Source organism: Cryptomeria japonica, chromosome 11, assembly GCF_030272615.1.
Source record: "Cryptomeria japonica chromosome 11, Sugi_1.0, whole genome shotgun sequence".
Taxonomy (NCBI): Eukaryota; Viridiplantae; Streptophyta; class Pinopsida; order Cupressales; family Cupressaceae; genus Cryptomeria; species Cryptomeria japonica.
In genome coordinates this window covers 499,175,726-499,197,628 of record NC_081415.1, presented here as the reverse complement: position 1 = coordinate 499,197,628, position 21,903 = coordinate 499,175,726, and the positions used below count along the sequence as shown (strand labels likewise).

The following is a 21,903-nucleotide window of genomic DNA, read 5'->3' as shown; positions in this document are numbered from 1 at the left end:
TACAATTGCAATTAGTTGCTATTTTCAACAATCAGCCCTACCAGTCTACTCCAAAAAGATTGCTATGTTACCTTTTATTTGTATTATCCCTCTTTTTTGCACGACAGCTGTCTTTCTGATTTGCTGTTGGTCGTAATTTTCCAATCACAAATTAGTTTACTTTGATGACGGTTAGACCTTGCTTATTAATAATTCACAATTAAATAGTTACTATTACAGTTATTATAATTTAAAAAACTCTAGAAACCCTAAGGGTTTACAATTTGTTCCTTATCTGTTATATATGTTTAGGATTCAGGATTGGGTTATCTCTGAGTATGTTGTAGTTTTAGTTGGGGTTGAAGATGGCAGCAGGGCTTGCCGTGGATCAAGAAATATCGGATGGGGTAACGCTATTGATGGACTTAAGAAAGGGCTTTGAGTGGTTGGAGAAGCTCAGAAATATATGTGGTTATCTGCAAGCTATAGATCAACTAAGAGCCCGCGATCTTTCTGTGAAACAATGGCGGCAGGAAGTGAGGGATGTCGTGGAGCACAAGGAGGATGAATTTCTGAGATTGTTGCTTTCATGGGAATGGGCGATCTGGGTAAATATTTTCAGAAAAATTTGGTAAGTTGCCACTCGCCATTAACACAGTTGTGAGGTTGTTTTGAGAGTATATGAACTCAAATGTCTTTCCCATCTTGAAAGAGAAGAATGCTCACAAGAGTTTCCTTATGGTTGCATGCCAAAGGGAATATCAAATATGCCAAAGGGAATATCAAAACTCTTGTGTTTGAGTCATATATTTGTTTAAGAGATTGAATAATTAGATGCAAAAGATGTTGACTATTTGATCTTAAGTAAATAGATCATTGATATCAATGTCTACTGAAGAAAATGAATTTTTAAACATTAGCAGATGCGAACAAATTGATCAATCTCCAAGAAATAAGTTTGCTTATAAAAGAATGTGTACAAAATAATGTCCTGTAAAAATGAGAAATCTGGACAAACGTACAAGGAAGATTCGTAGTCTTCATCATATTCATTTTCTGGAGGCCCAAAAATAAACAGCCAGCAGCTTGTTTGTTATTTGGAGTTTTCAACACCCCAAATAACAAACAACGTGCTTGCTTTTTAAACTTTTATCGTCAGATGGATTGGAACAGTTAGCAAGACTTGAGCAGATATGTGGAAGCAGACAATCGGTGAATTAGAGATTCCAAAATCAAAGTCAATAATGCCGAGGTTGAGATCTGCTCCTGACATTTACTTGTACTTGTAGCATCTCTTTTTTCCATCCAAACATGGCATATAATTGTGTAAGATCCCTATATTCCTGATTCTTATTGCGAAAATTTTCAACGTGTTTAGATTTTATAATTTTGTTTAAGAGTTAGTAATTTGCAAACTAGAGGAGCTCAGAGCCCAGTTCCCTACCTTAGAGATTTATTAAATTGAAAAGGGTGGTGACTAACAATGGTAAAATAGAGGTAACAAATTGATTATAAAATCATATAAATGGTAATAGAACAAACTTAGTTGAGAAAGAGTTTTACCTTTTTTAATAAATGTCTAATGCCAAAATTTGTTTGTATTAATCTGATGCTAAGATTTGCAAAGTTGATTTTAACAGTACTTTCATCTTTGGCTTGCCAATATGTGTTGAATAGTTGAAAATTCTAAAGGTTTCAAATATTTTGCAGTAAAGAATTCAAATTTCTTTCCCTTCTTGATGTAGAAGACTATTCACAAGAATTTCTTCATAGTCATATGCCCAATGGAATATCACAGCTCTTGATTTTGAGGCCAATGAGACCAGATTGGTTCCGATTATCTTGTGACGAGATTGAATAATTAAAAGTAAAAGATGTAGACAATTTTAAAAGTAAAAGATGTAGACAATTTAATCGTGGACAGTGAGATCATATTTGTTTCCACTATCTATTGAGGAGAGTGCATTCTCTAATATAAAAAATGTTGGCAATTTGAACAATCTCTAAGAATGAGTATTTTTTTAAAGATGAACAGTGCTTGAAGTGTGTAGAAAATGATGTCTTGTGAAGATGACAACTCTGGACATTTTTGCAATGGAGGGTCATATTCTGGCATTTACAGACCAAATAAATTTTATCAGAGACCTTCAACAATTTATCTTGGTACATTCTGTGACAAATTTGATGTGTTTTGGTGAGTCTCATATTGGTGCAACTTACATTGTCTGAGCTAGGGACAATTCTATGCTGATTATGCTGTATATTCATCACTCTTCTTTTTTTCGAGGCCCAATAATAAACAGCCAACATGTTGTATGTTATTTGAAGTTTTTGATGTTTCAAATAACAAAACTTCAAATAACAAACAATGTGCTTACTGTTTAAGCTTTTTGATTGGAACAGATAACAAGACTTTAGGATTGATAGGTAGGAGATATTTTCATGAGAGATGGGTTCTTGTGAACCATTACTCATGAAATATGGGTCAATGAGTTTGACTTTAAAAACTACATAGTTGAATACAGATAGCAATATCGCAAGGCTTGAGGAGATATCTGAAAACAGACAAGTGGTGTTAAAGGAGAGGATAAATGAAAGCGAGGAAATTGAAATGAAGTCAGAAGCCAATAATGCCCAGGTTGAGATTTCCTTCTGACAGGACTTGTAGCAGCTCTTTTATCCATTCAAACATGGCATACAATATTGTAAGATCTCTAAATTTAGAGTCCTTGTTGTGAAAAATTTCACTATTTGTTTAGGTTTTATATTTGCATTTAAAACTTAGTTATATCAATATGCAAACAAGAGCAGCTGAGTGCCAAGTTCCAACATTATTGAGAAAGAAATGTACATTTTTATGAAGCTGAAGCGCAAGACTAATGCCAACATTTGTATGTGTTAACTTGTTTGGCAAGACCTGCAAAGTTGTTTTTGTAATACACCTGGTGAAAAAAAAAGATTTCTAACAGGCAGGTTTCCTTCTTTTTTTTGTTAGGAGAAACTAATTAACACAGAAATTAGCAGAAAAGCTAAGCTGCCCGTACGGGCACGAGAACCAAGCACGTGGGTATGGACAATTTTTTTTTTTTGCCTGTGGGTATGTCTGTTTGGATACGTCCGTATGCATCAGAGTCACAATATTTAAAGAAAAATACAGAATTGTAAAATTAAATATATTTGATAGTGTGCCACTTCATCATTGATCAATGTCAAATGGTAGTGATAAAGATGAATATTAAATGTCAATTGATAGTTAAATATTAATATTTATTTTTATCAATTGACATTTAAGTAGTAATAATTTTAGTTAAATTCTTGATTCTGGTCCACTCCCAGACCCCCGCATTGTAATCAAGTTTCTTATATGACAAGAAATCCCACTAAATAGTTGATGTTTGGGAGTGAAACCCTAATGAGTTTGAGGGGCAGCAATGATCTTTGTATTGGGTGAAATGATGCTTTTAGGGGCATTTTAGGGTTTTTGATGAAAAAAAAAAAGTCAAAAAATGCTTTTTTTGGTTACCTTTTTTTGCACTCAGTGCCTTTGGGTACGCTTGGTATGTACCCTGTGCATGCCCAGACACACGGGTATATACCCAGGGCACACCCAGGCATACCTCTGGGGCAAATCCATACCGAGACGTACCTGGTACGGGTGTGGGATGCCTCAAGGGCGTGCCTGTTAACAAACTGGTATTCTCATGCTCTTATTAACGATAGAAGATTCGGCCCAAGAAATACAGAAAAATCAGTAGCAGCTGAGCCCAGAAGCAAAAATTTCTGGTAAACTCAATAAATCAGACAGATACATGTAATTCCATTATTACAAACAATGGGTCTTTTGTCCAGATCTGATCATGGGATTGGAATACATTAGTATATTGCCGGGTAAATCATACGATAGCTCTAGGCACAGAATATGCAAGGAAGGATAGACCTGTCCAGGCTGCAGGCCTGTGTTGAATCTACTGCTGAAGACCTCCTCACCAAAGTGCACTCTACTCACCCAATATGAGAGATGCTTATCGGAAGGGTTTTCTGAATAGGCGAATAGGCAACAGGCCTTTGTAGATCCTAAATAGCAGTGGGATATATCCGAACTTCAATTTTGTCTTCCCAATTAAATCATGGCCTCCTGTGAGTAGGGCTTGCTGGTTTCAGTCTGTTAGAGACACACAACAACACTTAAATCGCTTTACCCTCAGGTGCGCCCAGATGTTTTGATCCCTCAAGTGTTATGGTGCCCTCCTAGGTTTCTCAATATCGGTCTGGTCTGGATTCCAATACTGCAGGAACAGTAGCGAAACTTCAATAATTCCAAAATCCCTCCAGTATGCAGCACACCTGTGGAAATAGATTCACTAAGCAGGATGCAAGTCTAGCATGGAAAGCGCTTCAAAGTAAGCAGGGTTTTTGTCCCACTTACAGAATTCGGTGTTTGCAAAGTAGAGCTAAAAATGCCAAAATTTTCTCCCCTCACCGTGAATTGCACAAGTTACATTTAAACCTACTGTGCCCATACAAAGATCATGTCCTCCCACAGAAGAGAAGAAGTTGGTGCCCAAAAAATTCAAAATTAGGTCAACCCAAAAAGATTAATTATTGTAATTTATTAACTTAATTAATATTTGTTAAGTTTTAGGATCAGAAGTTAAATAAGCAGAAGTAGAGAATTAATATCTCTTTAACGAGTATCGATCTGAAGCAATATGTCAATATGGTGAAGATATCGATTTCTTCCTCAAGTGCGAGTTTTTTTCCAATATATTCAATTTGATTGTTTGAGTTTGCTGGGTGCTTATGTAAAGCATATATATTCCACGGAGACCACACAGCATATATATTTCACGGGCATCACACGTATATGCACAGCCAGGCCTGGAATTTGACGGCCGGCCACCCCTGTCTGTCATATGAATTTTTTTTATAACAGTTTAGTTTCATTTTACGTTTTTAAAAAAAAGGTTAATATCATTCACCGACGATCATCCTCCAATATCCCCGATCAAAGGAAACTATATACCTGTCTAAAGTAAACGACGAACTGACATGACTCTAATCGGGGGGTCAAAAGGAAGGGGTGCGATATCAACCCGATAGTTAACAAATATAATCACACGTTGGAATACTAACAAACAGTTTTAGTAAATAAAGAGATCGCAGAAAGAAGACAGCGATAACTAGGAAATGAATAAAGTGTTTATAATAATTAATACAGCAGTCAGGTGGAAAGTGGAAAGAGAACTCCTGCTGCTATAACATCAACAATATTAACATCCCAGATATCAGAGCACTGCTTATTGATCCTGGGCCATACCCTAGCTTCCTCTTACCCGCAGATCTGGAACTGCTCATGAACGATATCAGCAATCCAAAACATGAACCTTGCAAAAAGATCAATTGGAACACAATAACCTGGCTGCAAAACTGAGTTCCTTAATGCAATTTCAGGAAGGTAAAGACTGAAAACTGCCTGTGCTGGCTGAGGATACTTCAGCAATGGACTGAAAAGTCCCTATGCTCTTTTCTTGTAATTCTCTGATACTCTCGAGCAAACTTGTGTGTGTATGTAGCCCTGCCTGATGCATCACAAACAATCTCCCTTAGAACACACACTTCAGTAGTTGCATCAGGAGAACATGGCCTCCTACATTAGTTTGTCCTGTATTCATTATGGCTGTTTGTGGCTCTCCTGGAGAGCCTACCATAATACTTCTACATATTTGATCTCATCCAGTATTTTATGCAGGGATTCTATTAAGTGTGTTTCTCGCTTGCCTAACAATCAGATTTTTTTCTTGAGTAGTGTTGTGACATTTTCACACATCGCTTCATTTCAAATGGGGACCCCCACTTTTTTCTGCTTTCTATGCTAGTTTTTGAGTCTTTTTGAGTCTTTTAGCTGTTTCCCTTTCATTTGAAGAAGTAGCTGATTAAGAATTAATCAAGTCAAGTCACCTGAGGCATGGAAAAGGTTGAGGCATTCTAACCGTGAACCCCGTCCTTTGAACAAGAACCCCTTCCTGTGAACGAGAACCTCGTCCTTTGATCAAACCCCTCGTCCTTGGAATAAGAGCCTCGCCCTTTGAACTAAGCAATCTATCCAAGGCTACGCGTTCTAAGTTGAGAGGCTACCCGTTTAAGGCTAGGACACTAGTGGTTCTAGTACAAAACCTCGTCCTTTGAATAAAGTATCCGTCCTTTGACATTTGATGATCAATCAAATGATCGATTTCTATGATCAAGTACATGATGAAAGGTGGCGAATGTTTGACGTTTACTCAATGAAAGTCACCAAGTTGATACAAGGAGCGAGAGACAATGGTGAACTTGACGAAGCAAATAGCAAGTATTCAATAATGTTTGAGCATACACGATGCAACTCATTCGATAAAAGGATTCAAGTTGTAGATGAAGGGCATTTTTAAAGGTTGTCGCACTAAATGCAAGTAATTCAAATCGATGCCTCATGATGTTGCAATTTGATGTCAATCATTTACTCAAGGTGACCAGCTTAATCACTATCAAAGAACAATGTTTTAAATTTCTAAGTTAAGTGACTGGAGTGCAAAACTCAATGTTGCTTTGCTAAGGTCGATCAAGTGGCATTGAATGAAAGTGGCAAACATGACGATAATGCATTTGTCATCTTGATTAAGGTAAAAGAGTGCATTCAATGATATATGGTTAATCGCACTAAGGTGCTTGGGTTGCAAAACAAGAGGTGATACATATGGACATCATTCAATCGTATTTAATGAGGAACATTTGATCTTTAAGCTAATTTCGAAGCAATCAAAATTCAAAGGGTGCAGAGGTCGCAGTTTATATGCAATATATTTAATGCGACAATCAAATGAAGAGATGCGTTTTCATTACCCAAGATCCACGATTTTGAAGCATCACCATCATTTAAAAAATTGCAATCGATATTGAATAAAGGTCGTCAAATGCTGTCATTTCATTCAAGACGCATTAAAATCAAATCGCCCACAGTTGTGATGAGGTATCGAACTCTTGGAATGATTATAAGCTCAAATTTGATCAAATTAAGATTGACATTACTTTCACGTCTGCAATTCAATCAGCTAATCGATTATGCCATCCGATTTTGATAAGGCGATATTCATCTTGACACAGCGAACCACACTATTCTCTTGGCAGCGATTTTAACTTTGGACGGTCGCTTTCATTTTCAGAGCAAAGGTTATTCTGATTTGTGTTTTGCCATAGCGAATTTCATTCTCTGATTGACAGCGATTTTCATCTATACATAGACGAAGTCACTAGAGGCGTCAAAACTGATCATCCTGGACAGCGAAAATCATTTACCTCTGGCTGCGATTCTGATCATAAACGAATGAATGATCTTGTATAAAGCCATTAAGTTCATCATCAACTTCACAAGACATCATCATATCTGCTGACAGCAACTCAGAGTAAAGGCAATTATCATAGCAGCGAATTCATTTTAAGGGTCAGCGATAAAAGTTTTGTTGTATATAAGCCATTTGATATCATATTGAATTACTTTACGAGGTGGCCATTTTGACATTGCAGTGAGAACGATTGGTGCAAGCATCGATTTGAAAGGAGGTTATCAGAATCTGCATCAGCGATCTGATAAAGATTACAGGCTGGTATCAAAGGCACATTCAGCTTTTAGAGGTTATTTGGTAAAGTACAGAGATCAGTTTACTTTAGAGCAAGGTCACAATGTCTGGCATAAAGCTTACTATGTCATTTTTATGTTAGACTACACCTATTCTTGTGACTGATCCAATTCCTTATATCTTACTTTCACAAGATTTTCTCGGGATACTTTGTTCCAATATATTTTGATCAGTTTAGAGCTCTTGTAAAGCAATTATCGTTAAGTGAATATGGTCATGTTTTAGAAATGCAACCTACGGTTTTGAGCTTATCATTCTAAGGTTGGGAATTCTTAGCCTAGGCGATCGATTACTTATTTGCAAGCAAATGTCGTTACATAAGACTAACTAGGACATTTGTCACAGGTGAAGGATGGCCGGAGCAAAGCGAGCTCTCATCAAGAGTGGCATTGCACTTCAAGTCTCTACAAGGCAGCTGTTGGGATCGTCGAGTCGCAAGCGTCGTAGACAAGAACATCACGTCCTAGCCTAGAACATGACGTCCTAGCCAAGAACAAGGCATCCAAGGCAATGACACCAACTGTCCTAAGCAAGGACAAGGACCAAGAATGTGATCAGCATGATGATACAAGGAAGCTGCTTGAAGGAAAGGATTTCACAAAGAACACACAAGGAGAAGTAGGATCAATGCACTTCAAGGCACGAATGAGAAACAGGCAAGACAAGGTCTACACCAAATGCAACATCAAGGCAAAGGATAGCAATCAACATCAAGCATTCAAGGATGAAATTTTCACAATCTTGAATTTCCTTTGGAAATCCAAGAATCATTGCTTGTATAGCCAAATGAAGCTCTAGAATGCAAATGTTCAAGACAAGAGACAGTTTTAGAAGAGTTAATCAAAGTTAGAAGATCAACTTGAGGAAAGTCATCAACACATCAGGAGCCTAGACATGTTGAGTATCAAGAGATATGCCTCATTCATTCATTCATCTACACTTGTGATGAGTTACAAATAACGAGGTGAGGTGGCGTCCAGTCATCATTTATCCAATCATATCATTTTATGATAAGGCGTTCGGATTTAATGAACCTAACAAAGTGGATAACTACCACATGGGCATGAAGTTCAAAGTACCTACTATCACCATCTATTGGTTGAATTTTCTAGGATGGATATGTGTCCCATCAATTGTAAATTTATCATTGGTCAAGCATTAAATGCTTTGCAATAGAGTTTCTATCTTTCGATCTTGGCCATTGATTTCAAATTGATTTGAGCCACTGAATGTAATGAGAGAACTATGAAAGGCTTGACTTCTTCATTTGTAAAAATAATAGCGATTAGACAAAAAATAGTAGTAGTTTAAGAACAATTAGCAGCTAGAGTAGAATAGGAAGAGAAGGCAGAAATTGTTGCCAAAGCTGTAAATAAACTTCCTTTTCATTGAAGTTATGGTGGAATGTGTTGTTTCTTCTACAATTGCATGGTTTCTTGTTGGATTTTCATGTTAGACATTGATAATTAGATGAATGGAAGAACTTTGTGTATGATCAATGTTGTGAAATATGGATCGAAGAATAATGACAGCGATTCTGGAAGACTGATTGCCGTGAGTTATTGATCGTCTCCATCATTCAATCTGGTTTAAATACAAGAGGAAAGGTTGCCTACATAGGGACATGTCCATACGTGGCAGTTGCCATGTATGGACATGTCCCTACGGAGGCAACCGTTCATAACAATTAGTTTGTTTATGTTTAATTTCCAAACTGTATGCTCTGTTAATATATCACTCTCCAGATAATAACCGATTTACCATTAGTTAGATTCATGAGGGCTATATCTTAACTCTCCCTCTTAGTAGGAGTGGATCTAAGTAATTTTCTTGGGAGCATATTCTGACTTCCGACACAATTCGGGACAACTAATATAGTCTTGTCATGACAATAAACTCAATATCATGATATCCGGCTCAGTCCAGGACAATCACTTAAGAAGTCAATCATGAGATGATCACATACTTTAGGATCAAGATATCCGGCACAGTCCGGGACAACAACTTAATGTAGTCAATCTTGACACTTGGTCAACTATTGTCAAGATCGTCACCTTGAAATAATAACCTTAAACATAAGAAGATCGTCATCTTCTTGAACACAGTTAGAATATTGCAATATACATTTTATTTATTTATTCATGAACAAATTACACATGGTAGGAATTTCATCCTAATAATCTCAATTATAATCTAGTCATACCAAGTTTACTTCTGAAGTATTGTATCTTCAATCTTGCAAGTGGCTTGGTGAAGATCTCAACATTTTGTTCTTCAATACTGATGTACACTAGTTTTATGACGTTTTGATCTACCATATCTCTTATGTAGTGATAAGGGATCTCAATATGTTTGGATCGATTGTGAAAAACTAGATTTACTGAGAGCTTGATACAGCTCTGATTATCACAGTGAATTATTGTTGAATTCAGAGTTTTTCCAAATAATCCAAATAATAACTTTCTTAGCCATACCGCTTCACGAGCTCCCATGGAGGCTGCCATATATTTTGCTTCGGTGGAGCTTTGTGCAACTGCTGACTGTTTTCTGTTGAACCAAGATATCATAGCAAAACCAAGACTGAAGCAACACCCTGTAGTATTTTTACGGTCAGTGGTACTTCCTGCCCAATCAGAATCAGAATATCCTTCAAGTTGAATCTCAACATTTTCATACTTTAAGCCAAGTCCGATTGTGCCTCGTAAATATCTTAGAATGTGTTTAGCAGCCATTAGATGTATCTTCTTAGGTTCACACATGAAGTGACTTAATACATTTGTAGCATAGCAGATATCAGGACGAGTATTTACCAAATACATGAGTGAACCGATGATTTGTCTGTAGAGTGTGGGATCTGTAGGTTCTGAATCTTCTGCCTCAATTTTCAGCTCGTGCAAATTAGTTTCCATTGGTGTAGCTAATGGCTTACACTCCATCATCCCAAATCTAGTTAGAATATCTGTGGTGTACTTTCCTTGATTTAGGAAGATGTAGTTTTTCTTCTACCATACTTCTAATCCCAGAAAATAATGTAGAAGCCCTAGATCCTTCATATCGAATTCTGCTGCCAGATCTTGCTTACATTTCTCAATGAGATTATCCTTTCCTATTATCAAAAGATCATCCACGTAAAGGACCAATATAACCATATTGCCATTTGAAGCCTTGAAGTAGATGTTGGGATCTGCTAGGTTCTTGAAGTACCCTAGTTTGGAGAGATAGTTGTCTATCCTTGCATACCAGGCCCTAGGTGCTTGTTTTAACCCATAGAGAGCTTTCTTTAGTTTACAAACATAGCAATTTTTATCACATATGGTGAATCCTTATGGTTGTTCTATATATATTTCTTCTTCAATTGAACCATTTAGGAAGGCACTCTTTACGTCCATTTGGTGAATTTTCCATCCTTTGGATGTTGCAATTGCAATGATTGTTCTTACTGACGTATACCGGGCAACTGGGGCAAATGTCTCTTCATAATCAATTCCTGCTTTCTGAGAGAATCCCCTGGCCACAAAGCGAGCTTTATGTTTTTCAATGCTGCCATCAGATGCATATTTGATCTTGAATAACCACTTGGATGAGACAACTGATTTGTCTTTTGGTCTAGGCACTATATCCCAAACATCATTCTTTAGTATAGATTGATATTCTTCAACCATAGCATCTTTCCAAGCCTGTTTTGATAAGGCTTCTCTGACATTTGTTGGTTCAGAATTTGTGAGTTCGGTTAGAAGTGCAACATAACATTTTAGAGTTCTTGTTCTCTTATTTTCTTTGGAAATTTCATTTGGTTCTACATTATTCTCTTCAATCATTTTCCTTGCCCATAGAGGTCTTTTCTTATTATTGAGTGTTTCAATATTTTCATCAACAAGAGGTTCAGAAGCTCTTATGATGTCCTCCCTCTCAGTGTCTGAAGGTTTGGAATTTTCTATGATATTCTCCCTCTCAATCTCAGTTATGTGATCTTCTTCTTCTTTAGTAATGTTATCATCCTCAGGTTCTTTGAGTGTAGTGTTTTCTTCAAACTTTACATCTCTACTTATCTCAACAGATTTTTTTCCTGGAATGTAAATGCAATATCCTTTAGTATTTTCACTATAGCCAATGAAGATACCTCTTTTTCCGGATGGTTCTAGTTTTGTCCCCTTTTCTTTAGGAACATGTATATATACGGGACAGCCAAATATCCTTAAATGACTTAAGTCTGGTTTGTTCCCTGTAAAAGCTTCTTCAGGAGTTATGTTTTCTAGAACTGAGTGCGGACATCTGTTTTGAATGTAGACTGTTGTATTTGAAGCTTCTGCCCAAAATGAAGTGTGTAAGTTTTGGTCATGCATCATAGCTTTTTCTACTTCAATTATGGTTCTGTTCTGTTCTTTCTGCTACTCCATTCTGTTGTGGATTATATGGTACAATATACTCCCTCTTAATCCCAACAGAATTACAAAAGTCTTTGAAGTTGTCAGATGTATATTCTCCCCCATTGTTGGATCTTAACACCTTAATTTTCTTCCCTGACTGGTTTTCTACTAGTGCCTTGAATTCTTTGAACTTAGATAGTACTTCGTTGGAGTCTTTGCACTTTAGAAAATATATCCATGTTTTTCGAGAGTAGTCGTCAACAAAGATTATGTAGTATAAGGATCCAGTTAGGGATGGTGTTGACATGGGACCACATAGGTCTGAGTGAATTAGTTCTAAAATAACTTCTGATTTGTGCTCGCTTGAGGGAAAAGAAACTTTCACATTCTTTCCCAAGGCACATCCTTTGCAAATGCTTGTGTGTTCAGATTTTAGTTGGGGCAGTCCTGAAGTAATCTTTTATATGTTGGATAGAGCACTATATCTTAGGTGTCCTAATCTTTTGTGCCATAATTCATTATTATTTGAAACTTCAAGATTTAGTGCTTCCTTTTGATCACTGCATAGTTTGTATAGGCTACCATCTCTTGAACCTACTGTTATGGCATTTTTGATATTTGTATTTTTAGGCCAGAGTAGAACTTTATCTTCATTGAAGGTAATCCGATATCCTTGATCAGCTAGGCCTGAGATTGAGACTAGATTTCTTTTTATTCCAGGTACAAACAGAACATCCTTTAATTGTAGAGATACTCCATTTCTTAGTTTGATAGTACAGGTCCCAATTCCTTTCACAGGATATGTGGAGTTATTTCCAATAGTAATCTCTTCACTTGAGTGCCCGTTAAGTGTTTCAAACTGATTTCTGAATCTAGTTATATGCCTTGATGCTCCACTATCTACGATCCAAGTGTTTTTATTTGTATTTATTTCGCTTGATAGGGCTAAGAAGAAAAGTGAGTTTTCTCCTTTGACTTCGGCTAGAGTAGCTTGTGTTTTCTTCCTTTCTGGACAATTCCTGTGAGTGTGCCCATATTTGTCGCATCTGTAACATTGAATTTTAGACATCTCTTTTCTGATGGTTTTTATTTCCTCTCTTCCGTTTGGAGAACTTTTTCTTTTTGTTGAAGGTATTTGTATTAAGTGCTTGGATTTCTCCTTCTTTATTTGTCCCTAATCCTCTTGAGATTAGTCGAGATTCCTCTTGAATGCACTCATTCTTAAGTTGTTCAAATTTGGGTAAGGGGGGGGTTCTGCTAATACATTGAATGTAGGATTCCCATGAAATTGGTAATCCTCTTAGGCCTATGAGAGAGATTTCTTGATCATCTACCTCATTTCCAATAGTTTGTAATTGGTCTTTTACTTCAGATATCCTTGAAAAGTATGTAGATATTGTATCATCTTAATTCATCTTTATGTTTAAAAGTTGTTGTTTCAAGGTTAACATTCTGCTCGCATTGTTAACCTCATATGTATTTTTAATGGTTTTAAATACTTCATATGCTTTAGGCAGTCTGGCTATAGATGGAAGAATATGATCTTTGACTGAGTCAATAATTATTTTCTTTGCTTTATTATTACGCCTTTTCCAGGTAGATTTCTCTGGTTCATCATTTGGCATGTCTAGATTTTCTTCTATGTAAGACTCTAATTCTAGTTCTTCAAGAATGGCAATGATTTGTATCTTCCAGGAAACGAAGTTGGAGGCTCCTTCGAGTCTATCTTCCACTATCATATTACTTGACATTTTGAAAATTTTCTTAGTCGGATATATCCTTTGCGTATATAGCCTCTGCGTTGATTTGTTATTTACTTCCGATAAATGCTTATGAGTAATGTGGCTGTCTAATTTATTCTCTTAATAACCTGGCTCTGATACCATGTTGTGAAATATGGATCGAAGAATAATGACAGCGATTCTGGAAGACTGATTGCCGTGAGTTATTGATCATCTCCATCATTCAATCCGGTTTAAATACAAGAGGAAAGGTTGCCTACATAGGGACATGTCCATACGTGGCAGTTGCCATGTATGGACATGTCCCTACGGAGGCAACCATTCATAACAATTAGTTTGTTTATGTTTAATTTCCAAACTGTATGCTCTGTTAATATATCACTCTCCAGATAATAACCGATTTACCATTAGTTAGATTCATGAGGGCTATATCTTAACAATCAATGACGAAATTCGTATATCCATACTATTAACACCTTGCCAATGGTAAAGTGCCTTGCGTGGTCAATTGAAATCATTTAGCTAAAACTTAACTTCAATTATTGCTTCTTTATTGATATGCATCAATGTGATGGTGTCTATGCTTGTGATGATTTGAAAATCATATAGGTATCTTTAGGAGATTGCACTAGCCTTGTGGAGATGTTCATAGCATGTCGAAGCAAGACTAAGTTGAATTTCATCAAAGATTGCCCATTGCTTTTGCATTCCTAGAGTTAGAATGGCCTTCTAAACCCTCATCTTTTTTCCTTATTTTAAAATCCCACGTTCCAACATTATTTGAGCATTCAAACATTCAATGTAAGTCTACCTTGTGGGAGACTTGTGATCCCAGTAATATCACATCATATACAACTGAGTCTATCCAAGAGCACGTCAAGACCTGACATTCGAGAACCTTGGAGGTGTCCCACCTGATCATGTAACTTAGCATTTGGGAGACTTTGTTCAAAAGAGGATAGAATACTTAGTATTTTATTTTATGTTGCATAGTGCGTAAAAACACCATTAACAGGTAGGGTTTGGTTTTTTAACAATTCAAAGTATTGAAGCTTCACTCATTTTGTGCAGGAGCTTCTTCTAAGATGAACCTACCTTCCTGAATAGACAAAAACACCAAAACTCCCTAATTCTATATTAATATGATTCAGCTCTGCAGTTAGTGCCAAAGCCCACAACTCTACACAATGGGTTCACCATCATTGCCCTCTTTAGGAATGGAAGACAAGCTTGATGGATTGCTTCTTCTTTCACCTATTGATCTTTCTAATTTCCACTGAAGAACAGTTTTCCCTTGTCCTCGCCTCAAATAATCCAACTGTTTTTCAACAATGGAGAGTTTCGCATATGTCCTAGCACACAAGACTCTAAAAGCCTTAATCTCCCTGTTTTGCTTTGACAGTGCATCCTTTCGCATCTTTTAGTTGCCTTTCCTATATGATAGACATTTACTTCCTGAGAATGTTCTTGAGGTTTATCATTTAAAGTCCCCATGATTAATTGATGAATTGCTGTCAATGAACAAACAGATGATTTTGAACTTATCCTCATCAACATCTGCTGGAGCTAGCCCAGCCTTCTGAGCCTCTTCCAACTCCAGCTGCTTTCTATGATCTTCTCTGGATGTTTTATTACTTCTCTAAACCCTGAGGATCTATGTGAAAGGATACATTTCTTGCTCCCTTTTTTGAAAGAGCTCCCTCAGCATGACTCAAACTACTTTTGTCTGCTTTTTCAATATTTAAATCTGATCCTTTATCAGAGTGAGAAGGCAATCCATAGATGTAATGTCCCTTTTTGAGAGGACACTAAATCTTGCCCAATATACTTGTAAAATTATTGCAGATTATGTATTTTTAGTCTGCTGTGGTAATTTGAACAGGTTCAATTCGATGTTGTTTCCCTGTTAAAATACACAAGTCTGCTGTTTATATCAATCTGATCTGCTGCCTATATTCAGATATATGTATGTGTGTATGGGAATCCTTTCTATTCCATCAGGTCTGATTCTCTGATTATTGATTTAATATTTCCTCTTCTTTTCCTTTGATGTCTGCTTTATTATTGTTTGCAGATTTGTATTTGTGTTCTGATCACTTTGATAAATGTTCATATCATTCTTCCACATTTTCTTATAATTCCGATTTAGTTCTGCTTCTAAATCTGCTTTTAATGCTTCAGATATTTTGTTCTATTCCATGGATCCTTCCTTCTCAAATGAAAATTTCTCCACTTCATATCCTCCAATGCGAGGGAGAGTTGCACCTCTTCTTAATGGTCATAACCTTTCACAAACACCACCCTTTGAAAGGGTCACAACCTTTCATCATTGCTGCTTCTTTGAAATGGTCACTTCCTTATCTTCTCCCCATTAGTGCTTCCTTAATAACTTTGCTCCCTGCTTTCTTCCTTTTTCCCTTTTTCCCCAAATGAAGTTCTCCTCTCTCCCTTTTATATCTCATGTTTGAGGGAGTGACAACTTTTCATTTCATGCCTTTTGACCATTCATTGAACTTAACTAAATTTTAATTATATTAATTTTTATTTTATTCTTTTATATTTTAATTTATTATTATTATTTATTAATAAATTCTATTTCAACAAGGGGGCATTACAATAGACATGAGTTGCGAAGGAGTTATCAAGTATGATTGGCTGTAGCACTTGGCAATCATCTCCAATAGTGGAACTCGTACACTAACTACCTTGTGCTTCTTGTTCCTTGGCGCTCATCTTGTCATCTCCTTTACATGTAATAATAACCTCCACAGAACCTAGATCAGAAATAGTAGTCATTACAGCATCAGATTTCCTTCCAATGGAATGTTCTTGAACTGTTTAGATATCAAATGGATCTCCAGAACTTATTGGATAGCCATCATGTTTAAAAATCTGCACTAGACTCTTTGTTGCAGAAAACCTTCTGGAGAGTCTTGGACTCAAAAGGAACAGGGATTTGAGAAGACAAAGGTGCATTATCAGTGGGGACATTTATAGGGACCAAAAAGTCAAATGTAGTAGTCCTACATGACACAGCAACGTGGTCGTTAGCATGAGGAGTTGAGGGTTAACCAAGGTCCATGCTTTTAGAAGCCTCAGGAATATTGATAGGATATTCCTGGGTGATTTATTTCATTAGTATATTTATATTTTAAAAATGTAGGTAAATTATGTCGAGAGATATCTTATAATAGAAGGGAATCTGACGATTGCAACAATATTAGTAGTATACAAGAGTTTCAAAAATACGAATAATAATTTTATTGATTGTTCTCTTTTAAATATTATGGCACTCTTCCACTATCATTTGAATGTAACAATTTCATATAGTTGGAGACAAGTGGCTTGGATTCTATTTTATTTGGAGTAATAAAATAGCACCTTTACAAAAATCAAAAGATGGCATATTTCATGCATTTACCCGTCATTTGCGTGTCAAATTGTTTCAAAATTGAATTTTTGTTTACGGACATTTTGATGTCATTGTAGATGCCTCTCGGCAGTTATAAGAATCTTATAGCACAAAATTAGACGAGGTTAATTCTAATTTCTTAGTAGTACTCCCACTAGTTATAGTTGATAATATGCCAGCTTAATATGCTGTTAGATGAATAATTACTAACCAAAATCAGAAAATAGCTCAAAGTAATATAAAATAAAGTACAATGATAGTAAAATTGTCATCATTGAATATACATAGAGTAAATGCAATAGAATATTGATCAACCTACAATTTCAATAAAACATATCTACCACCAACCATCTTCTATTCAAATGTATATGTTTGATGAGTTAATCTTACCACAGCCATGAGCAATAGCTTTTATTACCTTTAGACACGACACTTAACAACACCATGACACATGCTTAATTTTAACTAAGTTTTCATATAATTATGTTATAGAATTTATATTCAATTGCATGGCATAATCCTTTGTTAACATGCAGCAGTCTATAACTGACTAAGCAGAAACCTTAAAAAACAACTTTTTGACATATTGAATAACCAGCTGCAGTCAAAATGTAATGTGTTCCCCTACAACTAATGGGAACACTTGTGAATTGGGGTATAATGTAGAAATCGACATTATTGCACTACACTCCACTGAAAAAATCTTATATTTAAAAGATATCACAAAATCTCAGCCAAAAATAATAGGAACAATGATCCAAAATCACTTCATTCCATTATCTATTGTAATGATCTGTAAAATAATAGGAACAATGATAAAAAATCACTTCATTCTATTATCCAGTATGATGATCTGTTAACTAAATACAATGAACCCAAATTGCATATATAACGGTCAAGGGTTACCTAGATATAAGCCTTTCTCAGAAATATACTGTCACCTTCCATTAGTTGTTTGCCAAGGTAATTAGTTAATTATTAGACACATTCCTACCATTGTCTTAGTATCATGATTTCTAGATAAGTTTATTTAGGTTGAGAAAGCTAGATATCTTCCAGTTGATACAAATAATTCGTGCCAAGCTCAAGCAATATGCATTGACTATTCAGTTCTTTGGCCTTTTTATAATTCCATACAACAGATATGAATTCAGCATCTCCTAAAAGAACCTTTCTTATACACTTATCAGTGTGCTACTAGACTCAACAGGCAAGAAAGATCTAACCATTTATCCTTATTTTCATTGTTACAGCTTTTGAACCAAAAATCCCACAATTTAAAATATGTTCCTTAAGACATTTATTTAATGATCAATTGATTAATTTAGGTGCATGTAATCAATGTTTTAAAGAATATGTTAAACATGATGGCATTATGTTTTGCATAATAATACAACAATTTGATAATTCGTTATCTGTGGAATGTTATTTATTTAAAATGTAATTGGTTGTCATTATAAATCGATGGATGTTTCTTAAATTATATGCAAAGTGGTATCTTAATTTTTTCATGATTATGATTTTTCGACAGTGACACAAATTAACTACTGTTTATTGAGATGAGGTGGATGCAGGTTATTTTTTGTTTCTCTCGCATGTCAATGGAGAGAATAATCTGGGAGAGGAAAGCAGATGACAATAATAAAGCTATTGAACCATGATAATCCGAGAACCTGCATGATTGCTCAACTTTGACTGATGAATTTATTCTAGCATGTAGATGGTTACCTGAATTTTGTCACAAGTCGTGCATGCAACAATCAGTCTAAATTTGTATTTTAGCATGCTTGGCTTGACTTGCGATTATCGATTTTTGTTTTTGGCTTGAGTAGATAAGTGTATTACCTAACCCAGTTAAACGAAGTCATCAAAGGAACCATACAGAGTCTTCAAAAGACCGTTATGCTGTGCCACAGCCGCTATTTTTTTAACTGTAAATAAAACAGCAGCATATCAATTGCCTAAATCTGGCTTTAAAGACAGTTGCCAAAACATCAACACATGAGCATAGTTCAACCTAGATCAATCATTTTTCAGCTGCGTGGGTGTATAATTTGAATTAAATACTATTTTAGCAAGGTAATTGTGAAAGAAACCAATTAGATACCTACATGCAAGTATAAATCAACCTAATTAACTATTTTCAGCTGCGGGAGTGAAAAATTCAGAAACAAATACTATTTTGGAAAAGTTATTGTAAAAGAGGAGCCTTCTTCGGTAAGGGGATGATGTTGAAGGTGTTTCTGATGTAGGCACTCGAATTCTGCTTTTAGATCTACATGTGGTGCTGTCTGTGTGAATGGCTTATTCCTGTAAACAGCTACACTCCCCTGAACGGTAGCAGCTGCTTAATTCTTCCCTTTGGCTTATCCACAGAGCAAACACAAACCACAATATAACAATCCATAATCCAGCATCCAGGCCTCTAAAGAGAAGGAGAAGTGTCAACAGTGGTAGTCATGGAGACATACAAACAGCTGACGGAGGTCTCCAAGTTGAGAATCCTCCAAGCCAAAAATCCATCCCGAAAATGGAAGCTATGAACACTGATAATGGCAGCCAAGGAGAAAGCAATCATAGTGACAGTGGCTCCTTTTCTTCTCTTTTCATTCTCTGTTTTCACAGCTCTCTGTCCCCTCAAAATATAGCAGTAGCCCCACCAGAATAGTATTCCATGGCGTGCCTCTATAACCCTTTCCGGCAACTTTAAAGTCAAGGCAACCCCTGCAATAAAGCCATCAACCCTCCTTGTGTGGCCCCCACAGGCAAAGTATTGCCCTTCTCATCCACTCCATGCTGCTGGGTAGTGGGCAAGTCAAAATTCAGTGCAACAGATGGATGCCATTTCCTTCTTCAATGGTGTTCACAGGCCTTTTGTCTAGTCCAACAACCTATCTTCCCTCTTGGGTATACAGACCATGTCTTATTTGATGAAATGCTATTATTTTATTGCTTTCTACCTCCAAAAAGGCACTTCTCATTCCGTTAATTTATTTTCTATTTCATATATATGTTGTTCACTAAAGGGCTCACTGAACGTGTTGATTGTAGATTCATTCTAAACTGCTGGAGCTCAGGCATAAACCTCAATGAGAAGATTTACCCTTTCCAAGACAACTTCGGGTATAAACCTTCTAAACAGATTCCCTGCATTACAACATCTCTACAGGCAAGTGAATGAATACTATTCAGTTGTTTTCCTATCACTTGGTTTGCCTAAATCCACAGGAGTTGCATGGAAAATAATCCTGGTATGCAATAAGCAAGGTTATTGCATCAGTCATCATCGAGGGCAGAGGAAAATTATTAAGAGGAACATTTCAGTACTTGTATAGATGGAGGGATTGTGACTCTAAAGATCATAAAGAGGATTGAATAGTAAATGTTCTGGTCTATGATAAAAAGGTCTCTTTGGATTGTGGATGCTTTTGGTTTGAATCGATTTGAGGTAAAAGTAGTTGGTTTGGCGAAATCATAAGAGTTCTTGGGGATGTGTGTTTTTGGTTCATAAGATTAGTATAAAATGCAGAAAACTCAAATGTTTGTCACTGCTAAACATGATTACGATGGAAGTTTTCTGGGCCATTCCTCAGGAAACTAAAGATTCAATCAAGGACTTAATAGAGTGGAAACCAAAAATGTAAAGAGGCTAAAAACAAGTGTTACAAACTTACGGGCAAAATTTACAAAGAGCTGAAGTCCTAGCAATAAGGGCGGTGTTGATGTGTTTTTTAGGCACATGCGAACACAAAATAAAATATCCAAAAGTATCGTATCCTCTTTTGAGCAAAGTTATTCAAATGTTGAAGATTGACTTAAGGATCACTTGAGACAACTCAAAGGTTCTTGTATATCAAGTCATGACGTGTGGATGGGCTCGTTGGTTTGATGTGATTATGCTGGAATCATGAGGGAACTTACGTTGAATTGTTGAATGTTTGAATTGCTGGAACTTAGATCTTAAGTACTTGCTTGGAGAATAAAGAAAGAGCCAAAGGAATGCAAGAGAATGAGTGAATGATTCGATGGAATCCTACTGCGTGAGGTTTCACCATCAAACTGAACAATTTGACACAAGCTCAATGCAATCTTCTAAGGGATAATTCAAAGATGTTCAAATCATTATCATCAAACATTGATCACCATTTAAATTAATGCATAAACAATACATGTATAGTGATTTAAAGTTAAGCTTATATCATTCCAATTGACACACTTACAATCAACAAGAGGCTAGTGGTATAGACTAAATGGATTCTGCACAAATGCATTCAACAAATTCTTCCATTCAATCTAATCAACATGAAAGCAAATTGAGAAGTAAAGACCATGCAAGTTGTTGAAGTAACAAATCAAATTTACCATAACTTCAATGAAATCAATTGTTCTTTACAACAAGGTTTTGGCATCAATCTTTGCTTTCTCTTAATCTAACTTCTATTCTAATTGCTATTCACTATTTTATGGCTCTATTCTATTACTATTTTCTTACTATTAATCTCTACAAATGAAGAGCTTGAGCTTTATATAGAGAGCTCATTTTATAATGAATGGTCTAGATTGATTTGAGATCAATGGCAAAGATTTTACAATGAAATAACATTTTTGGGTCCCGAAATAGTGTTTTTTGGGTCCTGAAATAGTGTTTTTGGGTAGTTAAGTAGTGTTCCTGGGCATTAAACTGGCGCTTCTGGTTAACAGAGCAGCGTTTCTAGTTGGCAGAACAGCTC

General features: G+C 36.1%; 1 long non-coding RNA gene across 2 annotated transcripts; it reads left to right on the top strand.

Moving 5' to 3' along the window:
• The first annotated feature begins 238 nt into the window (after positions 1 to 238).
• Positions 239 to 21,541, top strand: LOC131068327 (uncharacterized). Of its 2 annotated transcripts, XR_009111990.2 has the most exons (3): positions 239 to 610; positions 2,505 to 2,617; positions 19,426 to 21,541. It is a non-coding gene; the product is annotated as an uncharacterized LOC131068327 (long non-coding RNA). The 2 variants fall into 2 exon arrangements; XR_009111988.2 differs by lacking the exon at positions 19,426 to 21,541 and having other exon boundaries at positions 2,505 to 2,881.
• The last annotated feature ends 362 nt before the right edge of the window (positions 21,542 to 21,903 follow it).